This window comes from Balaenoptera musculus, chromosome X, assembly GCF_009873245.2.
Source record: "Balaenoptera musculus isolate JJ_BM4_2016_0621 chromosome X, mBalMus1.pri.v3, whole genome shotgun sequence".
NCBI lineage: Eukaryota > Metazoa > Chordata > Mammalia > Artiodactyla > Balaenopteridae > Balaenoptera > Balaenoptera musculus.
In genome coordinates, this window is record NC_045806.1 from 63,796,738 (window position 1) to 63,817,960 (window position 21,223).

Below are 21,223 nucleotides of genomic sequence, written 5' to 3' on the forward strand. Positions count from 1 at the left end.
AAGCTCTAAGAAATAGTCAAAGGTTTACAGCAAAAAGTGAATGTCCAGTCAAGAAAAAGCTATCTTCAAAAGGGTAAGCAAGTTTTGTGGCATTTCTTTATTTGTTCCTACACATTCTCTTTCCTGGTGCCACAACAGTCTTGGTCTTGAAGCAGTGGTATCCCAATAATAATGTTTCATGTTCTAGCAAGAGTATGTAAGCTAAATAAGTAAATAAATGGTGTCCAAATTGCAAAAGAAGAGACAAAATTATTTCTGCTTGAAGGTGACACAATCTTATGTGTAGAAAACCCTGAAGATTTCACACACACACACAAAATTTTTAGAGCTAATAAATGAATTGAACAAAGTTACAGGGTACAAAATCAACCATGAAAATCAGTAGTATTTCTATGCAGTAGCCAGCGAACAATCCAAAGATAAAATTGAGCAAATGATTCCATTTACAATAGCATTACAGAGAAGTAAATACTTAGAAATAAATTAACCAAGAAGGTAAAAACTTTTACACTGAAAACTGCAACATTTTGCTCAAATAAATTAAAAAGTATAAGTTGTAATTATAAATATTCATTTATTTATTTATAAGAAATAAATAACTGGAAAGACAGCCCATATTCATGGATTGGAAGACTTACTACTATTGTTAAGATACTACCCCAAACAATCTATAGATTTAATACAATCCGTATCAAAATCCCAGTGGTGTTTCTTTTTTTATTTTATTTTATTACCTTTAATTCTTTTAAGCCATATTAAGCAGACTTAATTTCCAAAGATGTCTTTTCTCACCACCACTCCCTTTTTAATTTTTTATTTTTATTATTATTTTCTTACATCTTTATTGAAGTATAATTTGCTTTACAATAGAGTGTTTGTTAGTTTCTGCTTTATAACAAAGTGAATCAACTATACATATACATATATCCCCATATCTCTTCCCTCTGGCGTCTCTCTCACACCCTCCCTATCCCACCCCTCTAGGTGGTCACAAAGCACTGAGCTGATCTCCCTGTGCTATGTGGCTGCTTCCCACTAGCTATCTATTTTACATTTGGTAGTATATATAAGTCCATGCCACTCTCTCACTTCTTCCCAGCTTACCCTTTCCCCTCCACGTGTCCTCAAGTCCATTCTCTACATCTGTGTCTTTATTCCTGTCCTGTCCCTAGGTTCTTCATAACCTTTTTTTTTTTTTTTTTTTTAGATTCCATATATATGTGTTAGCATACGGTATTTGTTTTTCTCTTTCTCACTTACTTCACTCTGTATGACAGACTCTATGTCCATCCACCTCACTACAAATAACTCAATTTTGTTTCTTTTATGGCTGAGTAATATCCCATTGTATATATGTGTCACATCTTCTTTATCCATTCATCTGTCGATGGACACTTAGGTTGCTTCCATGTACTGGCTATTGTAAATAATGCTGCAATGAACACTGTGGTTGAAACCAGTGGTGTTTTTGCAGAAATGTCAAAACCCATCCTTAAATTTTTGTTGAATTAAAAGGGATCCCAAATAGTCAAAACAATCTTAAAAAAGAAGACCAAAAGTGGAAGATTCAGACTTTCTTTTTTAATTTTTACTTTTATTTATTTACTTTTATTGATTTATAGTTGATTTACAATGTTGTGTTAATTTCTGCTGTACAGCAAAGTGATTCAGGTATACATATATATACATTTTTTTAATATTCTTTTCCATTATGGTTTATCACAGGATATTGAATACAGTTCCCTGTGTTATACCTTGTTATTTATGCATTCTATATATAATATAATAGTTTGTATCTGCTAACCCCAAACTCCCAGTCCATCCCTCCCCCATCCCCCCTCTCCCTTGGCAACGTATGTTCTCTATGTCTGTGAGTCTGTTTCTGTTTCATAGATAGGTTCATCTGTGTCATATTTTAGATTCCACATGTAGGTGATATCATATGGTATTTGTCTTTCTCTTTTTTACTTACATTACTTAGTCCTCCCATGTTGCTGCAAATGGAATTATTTCATTCATTTTTATGTCTGCATAATATTCTATTGTAAATATGTACCATATCTTCTTTATCCATTTATCTGTTGATGGACATTTAGGTTGTTTTCATGTCTTGGCTATTATGAATAGTGCGGCTATGAACATAGGGGTGCATGTATCTTTACAAATTATAGTTTTGTCCAGATATATGCCCAGGAGTGGGATTACTGGATCACATGGTAACTCTATTTTTAGTTTCTTGAGGAACCTCCATACTGTTTTCCATAGTGGCTGCACCAACTTACATTCCCACCAACAGTGTAGGAGGGTTCCCTTTTCTCCACACCCTCTCCAGCATTTGTTATTTGTAGACATTTTAATGATGGCCATTATGACCAGTGTGAGGTGGTACATCATTGTAATTTTGATTTGCATTTCTCTAATAATTGGTGGTGATGAGCATATTTTCATGTGCCTATTGTATATCTTCTTTGGTGAAATGTTTATTTAGGTCTTCTGCTCATTTTTTCAGATGGGTTATTTGCTTTTTTGTTGTTGCTGTGGAGTTGTATGAGCTACTTGTATATTTTGGAAATTAAGCTCTTGTCAGTTGCATCTTTTGCAAATATTTTCTCCCAGTCCATAGGTTGTCTTTTTGTTTTGCTTATGGTTTCCTTTGCTATACAGAAGCTTGTAAGTTTGATTAGTTCCCATTTGTTTATTTTTGCTTTTATTTCTATTGCCTTGGGAGACCGACCTAAGAAATTATTGGTACAATTTATGTCAGAGAATGTCTTTCCTATGTTCTCTTCTAGGAGTTTTATGGTTTCATGTCATATTTAAGACACACACTTTCTGATTTTAAATCTTACTATAAAAGTATAGCAATCAGTATAGTCTGGTATTAGGACATACATATAGACAAGTGAAAAAGAATATAGAACTCTGAACTAAACCCTCACATATATGATCACTTGATTTTCAAAAAGGGTGCCAAGATCATTCGATAAGAAAAAGATAGTCTTTTCAACAAATGTGGAAAAAATGGATGTCCACATGCATAAAATGAATTTGATCCTGTATCTTACATCATTTGCAAAAATAAATTTAAAATAGATCAAAGACCTAAATGTAAGAGCCAAAACTGTAAAACTCTTAGAAGAAAACATGGGGGGAATATTCTTTATATTGGATTTGGCAATCATTTTTTGGATATGCTACCAAGTTCATAGGCAACCAGAGAAACAATAAATAAATTAGACTTCATCAAATTTTTTAAAATGTGCATTGAAAAACACTTTCAAGAAAGTGAAAAGGCAACTTATGAAATGGAAGAAAATATTTTCCAATTATATATCCGATAAGGCATTAACATCCAGAATGTGTAAAGAACTCCTACAACTCAACGACAACACCACACACCATCAAAAATATTGGCAAAGAACTTGACGCTTCTCCAAAGAAAGTATACAAATGACCAATAAGCACATAAGATGCTGCTCAACATCACTACCCACTGGAGAAATGTAAGTCAAAACTACAATGAGGGCTTCCCTGGTGGCGCAGTGGTTGAGAATCTGCCTGCTAATGCAGGGGACACGGGTTCGAGCCCTGGTCTGGGAAGATCCCACATGCCACGGAGCAGCTGGGCCCGTGAGCCACAACTACTGAGCCTGCGCGTCTGGAGCCTGTGCCCCGCAACGGGAGGGGCCGCGATAGTGAAAGGCCCGCGCACCGCGATGAAGAGCGGTCCCCGCACCGCGATGAAGAGTGGCCCCCACTTGCCTCAACTAGAGAAAGCCCTCGCATGAACCGAAGACCCAACACAGCCAAAAATAAAATAAAATAAATAAATAAAGTAGCTATAAAAAAGAAAAGTGCTTTAAAAAAAAAAAAAAAAAAAAAACTACAATGAGACACAACCTCACACTCATTAAAATAGTGAAAATTAACGAGTGTTGGTAAAGATGTAGAGAAATTAGAACACTTGTGTGTAGCTGTTAGGAATGTAAAATTTTACAGCCACTGTGAAAAACAGTTTGGTGATTCTTCCAAAAGTTAAACATAGAATTATCATATGATTTACCAATTCCATTGTATATACTCAAAAGAATCAAAAGCAGGAACTAAAATAGCTACATGTATACCAACGTTCATAACAACAGTATCATTTACAATAGCTAAAAGTTGGAAACATCTTGTATGCCCATCAACAGATGAACAGATCATGCATACATGGTATATACATGCAGTGATGTACACATTCAATGGGTACATACATACAACGGAATATTATTCAACCTTGAAAAATGAAATTCTTACATATGTTACAACATGGATGAACCTTGAAAATATTATGCTAATTGAAATAAGCCAGGCACAAAAGGACAAATATTGTATGATTCCATTTATATCAAATACCTAGAAGAGACAAATTCATAAATAAAGTAAAACAGTGGTTAGCAGGGGCTTGGGCAAGAGAGGAATGGAGAATTATTGTTTATTTGGTACAGATATTTTATCTGGGATTATGAAAAAGTTCTAGAAATTGGTAGTGGTGATTTCACAACATGGTGAATATACTTAATGTTACTGAATTGTACACTCAAAAATGGTTACAATGGTAAATTTTACATGATGCGCATTTTACCACAATATTTAAAAAAAAAACCTGCAGGCAATTCAGGTATTGTGAACACAGAATATTTGATGGTATCAAAGCACTCTTTAATAGGTTCTTTTTAGTTGTATAAAGATATTGTGATTTGTTAAATATAACCTTTATTCTTTCAAGATACATACTAAACTATTTGCAGATGGGATTTTCTTTAAAATAATTGGAAAGAATGTGTAGATAAATTGGCATTGGCCATGACTAAACTGAGTCATGAATAAATATTGATTAATTATATTATTCTATCTTTGTATATGTTTGAAACTTTCAATAATAATGAATTTAGGGGAAAAAGCGATTGGGTAGTACAAAATAAATGTGTATTTTCTCTGTTGTATTGCAGTTGGACAACAAAACCTCTGCTGGGAACTCGAAGCTTCCAATTCCTCCATCTTTTCCACTCCAGCCTTTTCTCCACCTCAGGGTCCTAGTTTCATTTTGACATTATCCGGCATAATGAAAGCCTGGAGTTCTGTAGTTCATGGGAGGGAAATATGGCTCCCAATTCCTATGTTGGATTAGACTTGGTTCCTCTTTATTCTCCAATGAAGAACTTGTATAAGACAAACCAACCTCTTATTGCACTTATTAATCCCCTCTGATATTACTTCTTTGAATTGTTTTGCTAGACATCCTCTCACTAGGTAGTCAAATAGGAAGGAACAGGGGACACAATTTTTAGGAAGTAAATTATATATGCAGAGAGGTGTGTGTCAGACTATCTGGGTCCAGACACCAACCCAACAAGTTACTATCTGTGCTTGACATCTTTAATTCTCAGTTTTCTGAAATATAAAATAGGATTAATAAAAGCACCTGCTTCATATGATTTTTATTAGAATTAAATAAAATAATGAATGTAAAGTACCTGGCCTAAAGAAAGCACTCAAAACATAATTGCTATCATTGCTATATCTTCACTGACATTGTGTCTTATTGTTTATTAGTTGGTGGGTGAAAAATAGTCACATTCTAATTTGCATCCCTTTAATTACTGGCTTATAAGCTATTTGGGTTTTTTTTTTCCTTCTATATTTTGTTGGTTCTATTCCTTTACTCAACTTTAATAGACAAGTTGTATTTTTCTTACTGATATATAACCACTTTAAGAGTTGGAGGGAGTAGTGAGGTCTCTTATTCAAATGGAATGTGCAAGAACCACCTCAAATCATTCAAATTTAAATTTTATAAAAGCATTCCAGTGCTGAGGTGAGAAAATGTTCAGGGCCAAGCCTTGAGAAACTTTAACATCTTATTCAGTTTTGGTTCTCAGAGTTGAAAAGTGAATTGGTTGGTGCAGCCACTTTAGAAAATATCCTGGCAGTTCCTCAGAAAATTCAATGTAGAGTTACCATACGACCCGGCAATTCCACTCCCAGGTATCTACAGGGAAATGAAAACATATGCCTACACCGAAACTTGTATGTAAATGTCCACTGCAGCATTATTTATAATAGCTCTAAAGTGGAAACCACATAAATTTTCAACAGCTGATGATTGGATAAACAAAATGTGATATATCTATACAATATAATATTATTTGGCAATAATAACAAATGAAGTACTGATAAGTCCTTCAACATGTATGAATGTTGAAAACTTACACTATGTGAGAGAATGAAGCTACAGTTTGGCAGATGCTGCATAACTGTATGCAAACTGCTCCTGTTGGGTATCCTCTTTTCCATATTTATATCTCTAACTGGCTCTGCTAACACCATCTCTCCCTTGTTCCTTATAGGCTAAAAGTTTCATTCTGTTGTTTGTCCTTGGGTATTTCAACACTCCCTATTGATTTCCTTCATCCTGCTTATATGCCTGTAAATAACCTTTTCACTAAACTTTCTTCAGTTAAAGCACTTAAGTATGATATCTGTTTTTCCCTGGACTCTGACTGTTAGAGTAAGTTAAGAGCTTTGCATAATAGTCTCTTGTAAATAAACAAATTTTTTTTTTGTATCTGTGGATAAACCAGCTTTCTAATTTTTGTGACATTAGCTACTTTTGCCCACCTTCCATTTAAAAATTGAATGAACAGCTTTTGCTACTCTCTTGAATAGCTTTGTCAAAAGCCTTGTCTATTTAATTGACATTTTTAAGAATAAATATTTAAATTTAATAAAACATTTTAATCTTTTTGTTTTTATTACATTTAAAAAATTACTTCTAATACTCTCTTTCGGCTAAATTAGGTGCCTTTGCAAAATTTCTTGAGTTAAAATATTAGTCTATTCCTTCTTGTAAATAGTGAATAATGGGAGACCTTCAAGATGGAGGAGGAGTAAGAAGTAGAAATCACCTTCCTCCCAACAAATACATTAGAAATACATCTGCATGTGGAACAACTTCTACAGAACACTAACTGAACACTGGCAGAAGACCTCAGATTTCCCAAAAGGCAAGAAACACCCCATGTACCTGGCCGTATAGCTGACAGGGTCTTGGTGCTCCAGCCAGGTGTCAAGGCCTATGCCTCTGAGGTGGGACAGCCGAGTTCAGGACATTGGTCCACCAGAGACCTCCCAGCTCCATGTAATATCAAACGGGGAAAGCTCTCCCAGAGATATCCATCTCAATGCTAAGACGCAGCTCCACTCAACAACCACAAAGCTACAGTGCTGGACACCCTAGGCCAAACAACTAGCAAGGCAGAACACAATCCCACCCATTAACAAAGTGGCTGCCTAAAATCATAATAAGGTCACAAACACCCCAAAACACACCACTGGATGTGGTCCTACCCACAAGAAAGACAATATCCAGCTTCATTCAACAAAACACAGGCACCAGTTCCCTCCACCAGGAAGCCTACACAACCAAATGAACCACCTTTACCCACTGGGGGCAGACTACAAAAACAACTGGACCTACGAACCTGCAGCCTGTGAAAAGGAGACCCCAAACACAGTAAGTTAAGCAAAATGAGAAGACAGAGAAACACACAGCAGATAAAGGAGCAAGGTAAAAACCCGCCAGACCAAACAAATGAAGAGAAAAGAGGCAGTATACATGAAAAAGAATTCAGAGTAATGATAGTAAAGATTATCAAAAATCTTGGAATTAGAATAGAGAAAATACAAGAAACATTAACAAGGACCTAGAAGAATTAAAGAGCAAACAAACAATGATCGACAACACAATAAATGAAATTAAAAATTCTCTAGAAGGAATCAAAAATAGAATAACTGAGGCAGAAAAACATATAAGTGACCTGGAAAATACAATAGTGGAAATAACTACAACAGAGCAAAATAAAGAAAAACGAATGAAAAGAATTGAGGGCAGTCTCAAAGACCACTGGGACAACACTAAACACACCAACATTTGAATCATAGGGGTCCCAGAAGGAGAAGAGAAAAAGAAAGGGACTGAGAAAGTATTTGAAGAGATTATAGTTGAAAACTTCCATAATATGGGAAAGGGAATAGTTAATCAAGTCCAGGAAGCTCAGAGAAGCCTATACAAGATAAATCTAAGGAGAAACACGCCAAGACACATGTTAATCAAACTATCAAAAATTAAATACAAAGAAAAAATATTAAAAGCAGAAAGGGAAAAACAACAAATAACACGCAAGGGAATCCCCATAAGGTTAACAGCTGATCTTTCAGCAGAAACTCTGCAAGCCAGAAGGGAGTGGCAGAACATATTTAAAGTGATCAAATGGAAAAACCTACAACCAAGGTTACTCTAGGCAGCATGGATCTCATTCAGATTCGGTGCAGAAATTAAAACCTTTATAGACAAGCAAAAGTTAGAATTCAGCACCACCAAACCAGGTTTAAAACAAATGCTAAAGGAACTTCTTTAGGCAGAAAACACAAGAGAAGGAAAAGACCTACAATAACAAACCCCAAACAATGAAGAAAAGGGTAACAGGAACATACATATTGATAACTACCTTAAATGTAAATGGATTAAATGCTCCAACCAAAACACATAGACTGGCTGAATGGACACAAAAACAAGACCTGTATATATGCTGTCTACAAGAGACCCACTTCAGACCTAGGGACACATACAGACTGTAAGTGAGGGGATGGACAAAGATATTCCCTGGAAATGGAAATCAAAAGAAAGCTGGAGTAGCAATTCTCGTATCAGACAAAATAGACTTTAAAATAAAGACTATTACAAGAGACAAAGAAGGACACTATATAATGATCAAGGGATCGATCCAAGAAGATATAACAATTGTAAATATTTATGCACCAAATATAGGAGCACCTCAATACATAAGGCAAATGCTAACAGCCATAAAAGGGGAAATCAACAGTAACATAATCATAGTAGGGGACTTAACACCCCACTTTCACCAAAGGACAGATTATCCAAAATGAAAATAAAAAAGGAAACACAAGCTTTAAATGATACATTAAATAAGATGGATTTAATTGTTATTTACAAGACATTCCAACCAAAACAACAAAATACACTTTCTTCTCAAGTGCTTATGGAACATTCTCCAGGATAGATCATATTTTGGGTCACAAATCAAGCCTTGGTAAATTTAAGAAAATTGAAATCGTATCAAGTATCTTTCTGACCACAATGCTATGAGACTAGAAAACAATTACAGGAAAAAAACTGTAAAAAATACAAGCACATGGAGGCTGCAATACACTACTAAATAACCAAGATATCACTGAAGAAATCAAAGAGGAAATCAAAAATACCTAGAAACATATGACAATGAAAGCACAACAACCCAAAACTTATGGGATGCAGCAAAAGCAGTTCTAAGAAGGAAGTTTATAGCAATACAATCCTACTTCAAGAAACAAGAAAAATCTGAAATGAACAACCTAATATTATACCTAAAGCAATTAGAGAAAGAAGAACAAAAAGCCTCAAAGTTGGCAGAAGGAAAAAAACCATAAAGATTAAATCAGAAATAAATGAAAAAGAAATGAAGGAAATGATAACAAAGATTAGTAAAACTAAAAGCTGGTTCTTTGAGAAGATAAACTAAATTGATAAACCATTAGCTAGACTCAACAAGGAAAAAAGGGAGAAGACTCAAATCAAAAGAATTAGAAGTGAAAAAGGAGAAGTAACAACTGACACTGCAGAAATACAAACGATCATGAGAAATTACTACAAGCAACTCTATGCCAATAAAATGGACAACCTGGAAGAAATGGACAAATTCTTAGAAAAGCACAATGTTCCGAGACTGAACCAAGAAGAAATAGAAAATATAAACAGACCAATCCCAAGCACTGAAATTGAAACTGTGATTAAAAATCTTCCAACAAACAAAAGCCCAGGACCAGATGGCTTCACAGGAGAATTCTGTCAAACCATTAGAGAAGAGCTAACACCTATCCTTCTCAAACTCTTCCAAAATACAGAAGAGGGAGGAACACTCACAAACTCATTCCACGAGGCCAACATCATCCTGATACCAAAACCAGACAAAGATGTCACAAACAAAGAAAACTACAGGCCAATATCATTGAGGAACATAGGCGCAAAAATCCTCCACAAAATACTGGCAAACAGAATCCAACAGCAAATTAAAAGGATCATACACCATGGTCAAGTGGGGTTTACCCCAGTAATGCAAGGATTCTTCAATAGCCACAAATCAATCAATGTGATAAACCATATTAACAAATTGAAGGAGAAAAACCATATGATCATCTCAATAGATGCAGAAAAAGCTTTCAAGAAAATTGAACACCCATTTATGATAAAAACCCTCCAGAATGTAGGCATAGAGGGAACTTACCTGAACATAATAGGCAACATAAATGACAAACCCACAGCCAACATCATTCTGAATTGTGAAAAACTGAAACCATTTCCACTAAGATCAGGAAAAAGACAAGGTTGCCCACTCTCACCACTATTATTCAACATAGTTTTGGAAGTTTTAGCCACAGCAATCAGAGAAGAAAAAGAAATAAAAGGAATCCAAATTTGAAAAGAAGAAATAAAGCTGTCACTGTTGGCAGATGACATGATATTACACATAGAGACTCCTAAATATGCTACCAGAAAACTACTAGAGCTAATCAATGAATTGGTAAAGTAGAAGGATACAAAATTAATACACAGAAATCTCTTGCATTCCTATACACTAATGGTGAAATATCTGAAAGGGAAATTAAGGAAACACTCCCATTTACCACTGCAACAAAAAGAATAACATACCTGGGAATAAGCCTACCTAAGGAGACAAACGACCTGTATGCAGAAAACTGTAAGACACTGATGAAAGAAATTAAAGATGATACAAACAGATGGAAAGATATACCATGTTCTTGGATTGGAAGAATCAACATTGTGAAAATGGCTATACTACCCAAAGCAATCTATAGATTCAATGCAATCCCTATCAAACTACCAATGGCACTTTTCACAGAACTAGAGCAAAAAAGTTCACAATTTGTATGGAAACACAGAAAACTCCAAATAGCCAAAGCAATCTTGAGAAAGAAAAACAGAGCTGGAGGAATCAGGCTCCCTGGCTTCAGACTATACTACAAAGCTACATTAATCAAAGCAGTATGGTTCTGGCACAAAAACAGAGATATAGATCAATGGAACAGGATAGAAAGCCCAGAGCTGAACCCACACACATATGGTCACCTTATCTTTGATAAAGGAGGCAAGAATATACAATGGAGAAAAGAAGACTTTTGAGGCCTTTTCAATAAGTGGTGCTGGGAAAACTGGACAGCTACATGTAAAGGAATGAAATTAGAACGTTCCCTAACACCATACACAAAAATAAACTCTAAATGGATTAAAGACCTAAATGTAAGAACAGACACTATAAAACTTTTAGTGGAAAACATAGGCAGGACACTCTTTGACATGAAACACAGCAACCTCTTTTTTGACCTACCTCCTAAAGTAGTGAAAATTAAAATAAAAATAAACAATTTGGACCTAATTAAACTTAAAATATTTTACACAGGAAAGGAAACCATAAACAAGATGAAAGACTACCCTCAGAATTGGAGAAAATATTTGCAAATGAGGTAACTAACAAAGGATTAGTCACCAATATATACAAGCAGATCATGGAGCTCAATATCAAAAAACAAAGAACCCAATCCAAAAATGGACAGAAGACCTAGATAGACATTTCTTTAAAGGAGACATACAGGTGGCCAACAAACACAAGAGAAGATGCTCAACATCGTTAGTTATTAGAGAATTGTAAATCAAAACTACAATGAAGTATCACCTCATACCAGTCAGAATGGCCATCATCCAAAAATCTACAAACAATAAATGCTGGAGAGGCTGTGGAGAAAAAAAGATACCCTCATACACTCTTGGTGATAATGTAAATTGATACAGCTACTGTGGAAAACAGTATGGAGGTTCCTTAAAAAACTAAAAATAGGAGTACCATATGACCCAACAATCCCACTACTGGGTATATACCCAGAGAAAACCATAATTCAAAAGAACACATGCACCCCAATGTTCATAGGAGCAATATTTACATTAGCCAGGACATAGAAGCAACCGAAATGTCCATCGACAGAGGAATGGATAAAGAAGTTGTGCTACATATATACAATGGAATATTACTCAGCCATAAAAAGGAATGAAATTGTGTCATTTGTAGAGATGTGGGTGGACCTAGAGAGTGTCATACAGAGTGAAGTAAGTCAGAAAGAGAAAAACAAATATCATATAATAACACATATATGTGGAATCCAGAAAAATTGTATAGATGATCTTATTTTCAAAGCAGAAATAGACATAGACATAGAGAACAAACATATGGATACCAAGGGGGAAACTGAGGGGAGGGTGGGATGAACTGAGAGAATGGTATTGACACATATATATTATTGATAAACTGATGGGAAATAGACAACTGATGGGAACATACTGCTTAGCACAGGGAACTCTACCTAATGCACTGTGGTAACCTAAATGGGAGGGAAGTCCAAATGAGAGGGCATATCTGTATGCATATGGCTAATTCATTTTGTGGTGCAGTGGAGGCTAACACAACATCGTAAGCCAACCATACTCCAATAAAAACTAATAAAAAAAAGTAATATAGGAGCATACATGAGAATTTATTCTATGGAATAGACCAAGAAAAATGAAATACACAACTTAATCAGGCCAAATTTATTGGTATGCATGCATTCATCTAGATTTGGTGACCCAATATATCAATTTGAGCACTGAAGAATGGTGCTAATTATCTTGTAGGTCAGTTAAAATGAAACTTAATGATGGTTTATAGTCAATTAAGTTGAAATGCCAGAACTTTCCTGGCATACTACAGAAGAAGAACTCTAAAGACTCAAGGAGATTGAAATGTTGGAATGGATATATTATGTGCAATACTCTAATCATATCCCCCACCAAGGCATTAAGAATAATTAGTATTGGGCTTCCCTGGTGGCGCAGTGGTTGGGAGTCTGCCTGCCAATGCAGGGGACGTGGGTTTGAGCCCTGGTCTGGGAGGATCCCACATGTCGCGGAGCGACTAGTCCCTTGAGCCACAACTGCTGAGCCTGCACATCTGGAGCCTGTGCCCTGCAATGGGAGAGGCCGCAACAGTAGGAGGCCCACGCACCGCGATGAGGAGTGGCCCCCACTTGCTGCAGCTGGAGAAGGCCCTCGCACGGAAACGAAGACCCAGCACAGCCAAAAATAAATTAATTAATTAATTTAAAAAAAAAATAATGAGTACTGGTGTGGTCAAGCCCAAGTGGCTTCTTTTAACTATCACAGACAAGGTGAAAGCAATTGATATATTAGATAAACCAAAACCACAGGGCTAGAACACTTATCAATGTATTTTGTTTCTCAACATCCTCTGGTAATGGCTAATTAGTCATGCCATCCTTACGCATGAAATGGACAACCTATTAAAGTGATGATTGATGCATTTAAGCAGAAAAAAATTGGATTTTTGGGCCGCAACCTAACTTGAATGGTCATCCTGGGGTTTTTAGCCTTGTACTAAGTTTCCATTCCTGGGACTATTCACAGAATTGGAAACCTTTGGTTTAGAGAGGCTGGATGCATTTTATGAGAATCCCTGAAATGTAACCACAGTTGTATACTTTATTATTATTCACTCAATCTTTGTCCAGAGGTATCCATGTCCATTTACCAGGATGGCTGGATAAAGAGGAAATACCCAGATTTTCTGGAAGTTATTGGACAACTAGTATAACCTCCGATCCTTATTGGTTCCCCGATTCATGGAGTGAGAGTTATCGCAGGAAAGGGCACAATGGAATCACTAGAATTCTTCATACCCCAATTATCCTTATACCTTATCAAGAGTGTAAACCAAAAGGGCAAGGAAGTACAGAGTTTAGTACTATTATCAAAGATACAAAAACGGTATTTCCTGCCACATTGCCATCTAATTTGATTTGACTGGGGGAAAAGCCAAGTGTGTCTTAGAGAATGGCTGGGGATTACTGCAAATTTATTCAAGGTATGAGGCTAATTCCAGCTTTAGCTATGAATGTGATGTCTTTGTTGAAGCAAATCAACACAGATACTGGCAGTTAATAGGCAGTCATTTCTATACCAAATCCCTTACTCCTCCCTCATTTTTTTCTGTAAGGTAAATCAGAAGCAGTTTGCCTTCATGTGGCCTTCACTTTCTTGTATTAGGCCTATATAATCTCCTCTGCTCTCTGTTAAAATTTCATCAGGAATGACTCTGATTGTGTTGATATCCTCCATAAATCATCATGCTGGTCCATTACATTAATGACATTATGCTAAGTAGACCTGGTGAAAGGAAAATAGCAACCATTAAAGGTGCCATAGTAAGACACATGCCTGTCAGAGACCTGTCTCATCTTTGGTATTTTCTAGGGATCCAGTGGCCTTAGACCTATCAGGATATCTTCTCTAAAGTGGGAAACTATTATTGTTCCTTGAACTATCCAACATGAAGAAAGAGATACAATGATTGGTAGATCTTTTAGAGTTTTGGGGGAAACATACACCATATTTGGGCTTCCTGCTTCAACTAATTTACTAGGTAATGCATAAAGTTGTCAGTCTGCAGTATGCTCTAGAACAAGAAAAAACTGTAAAGTATATCTAGGCCCCAGTTTAAGTTGCTATGCCACTTGGGCCTTAAAACCCAGCAGACACAATGATATTGAAAGTTTCTGTGGCAAAGATACTATAGGAAAATCACAGTGTCAACTCCTAAGATTCTGGTGTAAGGCTATGCTGTCTTCTGAGAACTACTTTCAATTTGAAATATCACCCGTCTTTTTAACAGGCCTGGTAGAGACTAAATGCATTACTATGGAACACCAAGGGGCTATGAATCTCAAACTTCTCATCAGAAAATTAATATTATCTGGTGGAGCTCTCAAGGGCTGGGTTGGCTGGAGCTCAGGCTCTACATTGTTGAGTCAGCACCGGCCCCACGAGCTGAGGTGTCGGCCCAGCCATTTTGCACTAGGGAATCGGGTCTGATGTGCCGGGTGTGATGCCTCTGCATGCGGAACCCTAGGAGCAAGTGAAATTAGACAAAGCACAAATGAACAAAAGGAGTGGTCAGGCTGCTACTTTCTAAAGAAGAGGATGTGTCACCAATAACTGCCATTGGAATTTCCACCCGGGCAGATGGTCCACCATCTATGCAGTGAGGACGCTACTTGCAAGGGGTCTGCTGGCTGCATGTGAGAAGATTCCGCACCTCTGACCAACTTCAGAATTGTTTACCACTGGAGGAAGTGTCCTGATATGGTTTTCATCTGTATAACTGCCAGGAGTCAGGGCTGAGCCTCTGAGGTGGGAGAGCCAAGTTCAGGACACTGGTCCACAAGAGACCTCCCAGCTCCACGTAATATCAAATGGCAAAAATCTCCCAGAGATCTCCATCTTATGGCCAAGACCCAGCTCCACTCAACGACCAGCAAGTTACAGTGCTGGACACCCTATGCCACACAACTAGCAAGGCAGGAACACAACTGCATCCATTAGCAGAGAGGCTGCCTAAAATCATAAGAAGGCCACAGGTATCCCAAAACACACCACCAGATGTGGACCTGCAAACCAGAAAGACAAGATCCAGCTTCAACCACCAGAACACAGGCACTAGTCCCCTCCACCAGAAAGCCCACACAACCCACTGAACCAACCTTAGCAACTTGGGTCAGACACCAAAAACAACAGGAACTATGAACCTGCAGCCTGTGAAAAGGAGAACCCAAACATAGTAAGGTAAGCAAAATGAGAAGACAGAGAAACACACAGCAGATGAAGGAGCGAGTCAAAAACCCACTAGAACTAACAAATGAAGAGGAAATAGGCAGCCTACTTGAAAAAGAATTCAGAATAATGATAGTAAAGATGATCCAAAATCTTGGAAATAGAATGGAGAAAACACAAGAAACGTTTAACAAGGACCTAGAAGAACTAAAGAGCAAACAAACAGTAATGAACAACACAATAAATGAAACTAAAAATTCTCTACAAGGGATCAATAGCAGAATAACTGAGGCAGAAGAACGGATAAGTGACCTGGAAGATAAAATAGTGGAAATAACTACTGCAGAGCAGAATAAAGAACAAAGAATGAAAAGAACTGAGGACAGTCTCAGAGACCACTGGGACAACACTAAATGCACCAACATTTGAATTATAGGGATCCCAGAAGAAGAAGAGAAAAAGAAAGGGACTGAGAAAATATTTGAAGAGATTATAGTTGAAAAATTCCCTAATATGGGAAAGGAAATAGTTAATCAAGTCCAGGAAGCACAGAGAGTCCCATACAGGATAAATCCAAGGAGAAACACGCCAAGATACATATTAATCAAACTATCAAAAATTAAATACAAAGAAAAAATATTAAAAGCAGCAAAGGAAAAACAACAAATAACACACAAGGGAATCCCCTTAAGGTTAACAGCTGATCTTTCAGCAGAAACTCTGCAAGCCAGAAGGGAGTGGCAGGACATATTTAAAGTGAAGAAACGGAAAAACCTACAACCAAGATCACTCTACCCAGCAAGGATATCATTCAGATTTGATGGAGAAATTAAAAACCTTACAGACAAGCAAAAGCTAAGAGAATTCAGCACAACCAAACCAGCTTTACAAATATGTTATAGGAACTTCTCTAGGCAGGAAACACAAGAGAAGGAAAACACCTACAATAACAAACCCAAAACAGTTAAGAAAATGGTAATAGGAACATACATATCGATAATTACCTTAAATGTAAATAGATTAAATGCTCCAACCAAAAGACAGACTGACTAAATGGATACAAAAAAAAAGACCCATATATACGCTGTCTACAAGAGACCCACTTAAGACCTAGGGACACATACAGACTGAAAGTGAGGGGATGGAAAAAGATTTTCCATGCAAATGGAAATCAAAAGAAAGCTGGAGTAGCAATTCTCATATCAGAAAAAATAGACTTTAAAACAAAGACTATTACAAGAGACAAAGAAGGACACTACATAATGATCAAGGGATCAATCCAAAAAGAAGATATAACAATGGTGAATATTTATGCACCCAACATAGGAGCACCTCAATACATAAGCAAACACTAACAGCCATGAAAGGGGAAGTTGACAGTAACACAGTCATAGTAGGGGACTTTAACACCACACTTTTACCAATGGACAGATCATCCAAAATGAAAGTAAATAAGGAAACACAAGCTTTAAATGATACATTAAACAAAATGGACTTAATTGATATTTATAGGACATTCCATCCAAAAACAACAGAATACACTTTCTTCTCAAGTGCTCATGGAATATTCTCCAGGATAGATCATATCTTGGGTCACAAATCAAGAGTTCATAAATTTAAGAAAATTAAAATCGTATCAAGTATCTTTTCTGACCATAAAGCTATGAGACTAGATATCAATTACAGGAAAAAAATCTGTAAAAAATACAAACACATGGAGGCTAAATAATACACTACTTAATAATCAAGAGATCACTGAAGAAATCAAAGAGGAAATCAAAAAGTACCTAGAAAAAAATGACAATGAAAACACGACGACCCAAAACCTATGGGATGCAGCAGAACAGTTCTAAGAGGGAAGTTTATAGCAATACAGTCCTACCTAAAGAAACAAGAAACATCTCAAATACACAACCTAACTTTGCACCTAAAGCAATTAGAAAAAGAAGAAGAAAAACAACAACAAAAAACCCCCAGTATTAGCAGAAGGAAAGAAATCATAAAGATCAGATCACAAATCAATGAAAAAGAAATGAAGGAAACGATAGCAAAGATCAATAAAGGTAAAAGCTGGTTCTTTGAGAAGATAAACTAAATTGATAAACCATTAGCCAGACTCAACAAGAAAGAAAAGGGAGAAGACACAAATCAATAGAATTAGAAATGAAAAAGGAGAAGTAACAACTGACACTGCAGAAATACAAAGGATCATGAGAGATTACTACAAGCAACACTATGCCAATAAAATGGACAACCTGGAAGAAATGGACAAATTCTTAGAAATGCACAACCCTCTGAGACTGAACCAGGAAGAAATAGAAAATATGAACAGACCAATCACAAGCACTGGAATTGTAACTGTGATTAAAAATCTTCCAACAAACAAAACCCAGGACCAGAAGGCTTCACAGGCGAAATCTATCAAACATTTAGAGAAGAGCTAACACCTATCCTTCTCAAACTCTTCCAAAATATAGCAGAGGGAGGAACACTCCCAAACTCATTCAATGAGGCCACCATCACCCTGATACCAAAACCAAACAAAGATATAGCAAAGAAAGGATACTATAGGCCAATATCACTGATGAACATAGATGCAAAAATCCTCAACAAAATACTAGCAAACAGAATCCAACAGCACATTAAAAGGATCATACACCATGATCAAGTGGGGTTTATCCCAGGAATGCAAGGATTCTTCAAAACAGGCACATCAATGAATGTGATACACCATATTAACAAACTGAAGGAGAAAAACCATATGATCATCTTAATAGATGCAGAGAAAGCTTTTGAACAAAATTCAACACCCATTTATGAGAAAAACCCTCCAGAAAGTAGGCAAAGAGCGAACTTACCTCAACACAATAAAGGCCATAAATTACAAACCCACAGCAAACATCGTTCTCAATGGTGAAAAACTGAAACCATTTCCAGTGAGATCAGGAACAAGGCAAGGTTGCCCACTCTCACCACAATTATTCAACATAGATTTGGAAGTTTTAGCCACAGCCATAAGAGAAGAAAAAATAATAAAAAAGAAATCAAATTGGAAAAGAAGAAGTAAAGCTGTCACTGTTTGCAGATGACATGATACTATACATACAGAATCCTAAAGATGCAACCAGAAAACTACTAGAGCTAATCAATGAATTTGGTAAAGTAGCAGGATACAAAATTAATGCACAGAAATCTCTTGCATTCCTATACACTAATGATGAAAAATCTGAAAGTGAATTTAAGAAAACACTCCCATTTACCATTGCAACAAAACAATAAATATCTAGGAATAAACCTACCTAAGGAGACAAAAGACCTGTAGGCAGAAAATTATAAGGCACTGATGAAAGAAATTAAAAATGATACAAATAGATGGAGAAATATACCATGCTCTTGGACTGGAAGAATCAACATTGTGAAAATGGCTATACTACCCAAAGCAATCTACAGATTCAATGCCATCCCTGTGAAACTACCACTGGCATTTTTCACAGAACTAGAACAAAAAAATTCACAATTTGTATGGAAACACAAAAGACCCCGAATAGCCAAAGTAATCTTGAACAAGAAAAACGGAGCTGGGGGAATCAGCCTCCCTGACTTCAGACTATACTACAAAGCTATAGTCATCAAGACAGTATGGTATTGGCACAAAAACAGAAATATAGATCAATGGAACAGGATAGAAAGCCCAGAGATAAGCCCACGCACATATGGTCAGCTTATCTTTGATAAAGGAGGCAAGAATATACAGTGGGGAAAAGACAGCCTCTTCAATAAGTGGTGCTGGGAAAACTGGACAGGTACATGTAAAAGTATGAAATTAGAACACTTCCTAACACCATACACAAACATAAACTCAAAATGGATTAAAGACCTAAATTTAAGGCCAGACACTATCAAACTCTTAGAGGAAAACATAGGCAGAACGCTCTATGACACAAATCACAGCAAGATCCTTTTTGACCCACCTCCTAGAGAAATGGAAATAAAACAAAAATAAACAAATGGGACCTAATGAAACTTAAAAGCTTTTGCACAGCAAAGGAAACCATAAACAAGACCAAAAGACAACCCTCAGAATGGGAGAAAATATTTGCAAATGAAGCAACTGACAAAGGATTAATCTCCAAAATTTACAAGCAGCTCATGCAGCTCAATAAAAAAAAAAAAAAACAACCCGACCCAGAAATGGGCAGAAGACCTAAAGAGACATTTCTCCAGATAAGATATATAGATTGCCAACAAACACATGAAAGAATGCTCAACCTCATTAATCATTAGAGAAATGTAAATCAAAACTACAGAGAGATATCATCTCACACCGGTCAGAATGGCCATCATCAAAAAATCTACAAACAATAAATACTGGAGAGGGTGTGGAGAAAAAGGAAAGCTCGTGCACTGTTGGTGGGAATGTAAATTGATACAGCCACTATGGAGAACAGTATGGAGGTTCCTTAAAAAACTAAAAATAGAACTACCATACGACCCAGCAATCCCACTACTGGGCATATACCCTGAGAAAACCATAATTCAAAAAGAGTCATGTACCAAAATGTTCATTTCAGCTCTATTTACAATAGCCAGGACATGGAAGCAACCTAAATGTCCATCGACAGATGAATGGATAAAGAAGATGTGGCACATATATACAATGGAATATTACTCAGACATAAAAAGAAATGAAATTGAGTTATTTCTAGTGAGGTGCATGGACATAGAGTCTGTCATACAGAATGAAGTAAGTCAGAAAGAGAAAAACAAATACCGTATGCTAACACATATATATGGAATCTAAAAAAAAAGAGGTTATGAAGAACCTAGGGGCAGGACAGGAATAAAGACACAGGTGTAGAGAATGGACTTGAGGACACGTGGAGGGTTCATAGATCAACTCTTAGATAAATAACTGCCTGCTTCTCTGGTTGATACAAATCATGGGTTCTGAGTGGACAAATGATGGAACAACTAGTGTCTGTCACATATTAATTCCTCACAGATTCCAAAATCAAGTTTTCCTTCAGTTATACTTTTAGTGTTTCTGAGGTCTTTCTATTTTTCAAAATATTTCTTGGTAGTGAAAATTTAGGAGAAGTTCCATCTGGGGGACTGTAGCAACTAGGACTTTTGTTTTATTTTTTCATTAGCCATTTTACCAACACAATGTGATAAACAGTGTATCTCACAGCATGGAACTTCCTTTAGGATCCTGTTCTTTTACACACTAGGATCTCTTGGCATTGTATTCTCTAACTTGTGTGAATGTCACCTTTAAACTGTTTGTAAATTTGGCTGTGGTTTAATAGTTATTCAGGTAAGAAAATCCTGCCTCCAATTACTCTTTTATTTCTGTTTTTCTTTTTCACTATTCTCACCTATCTATAC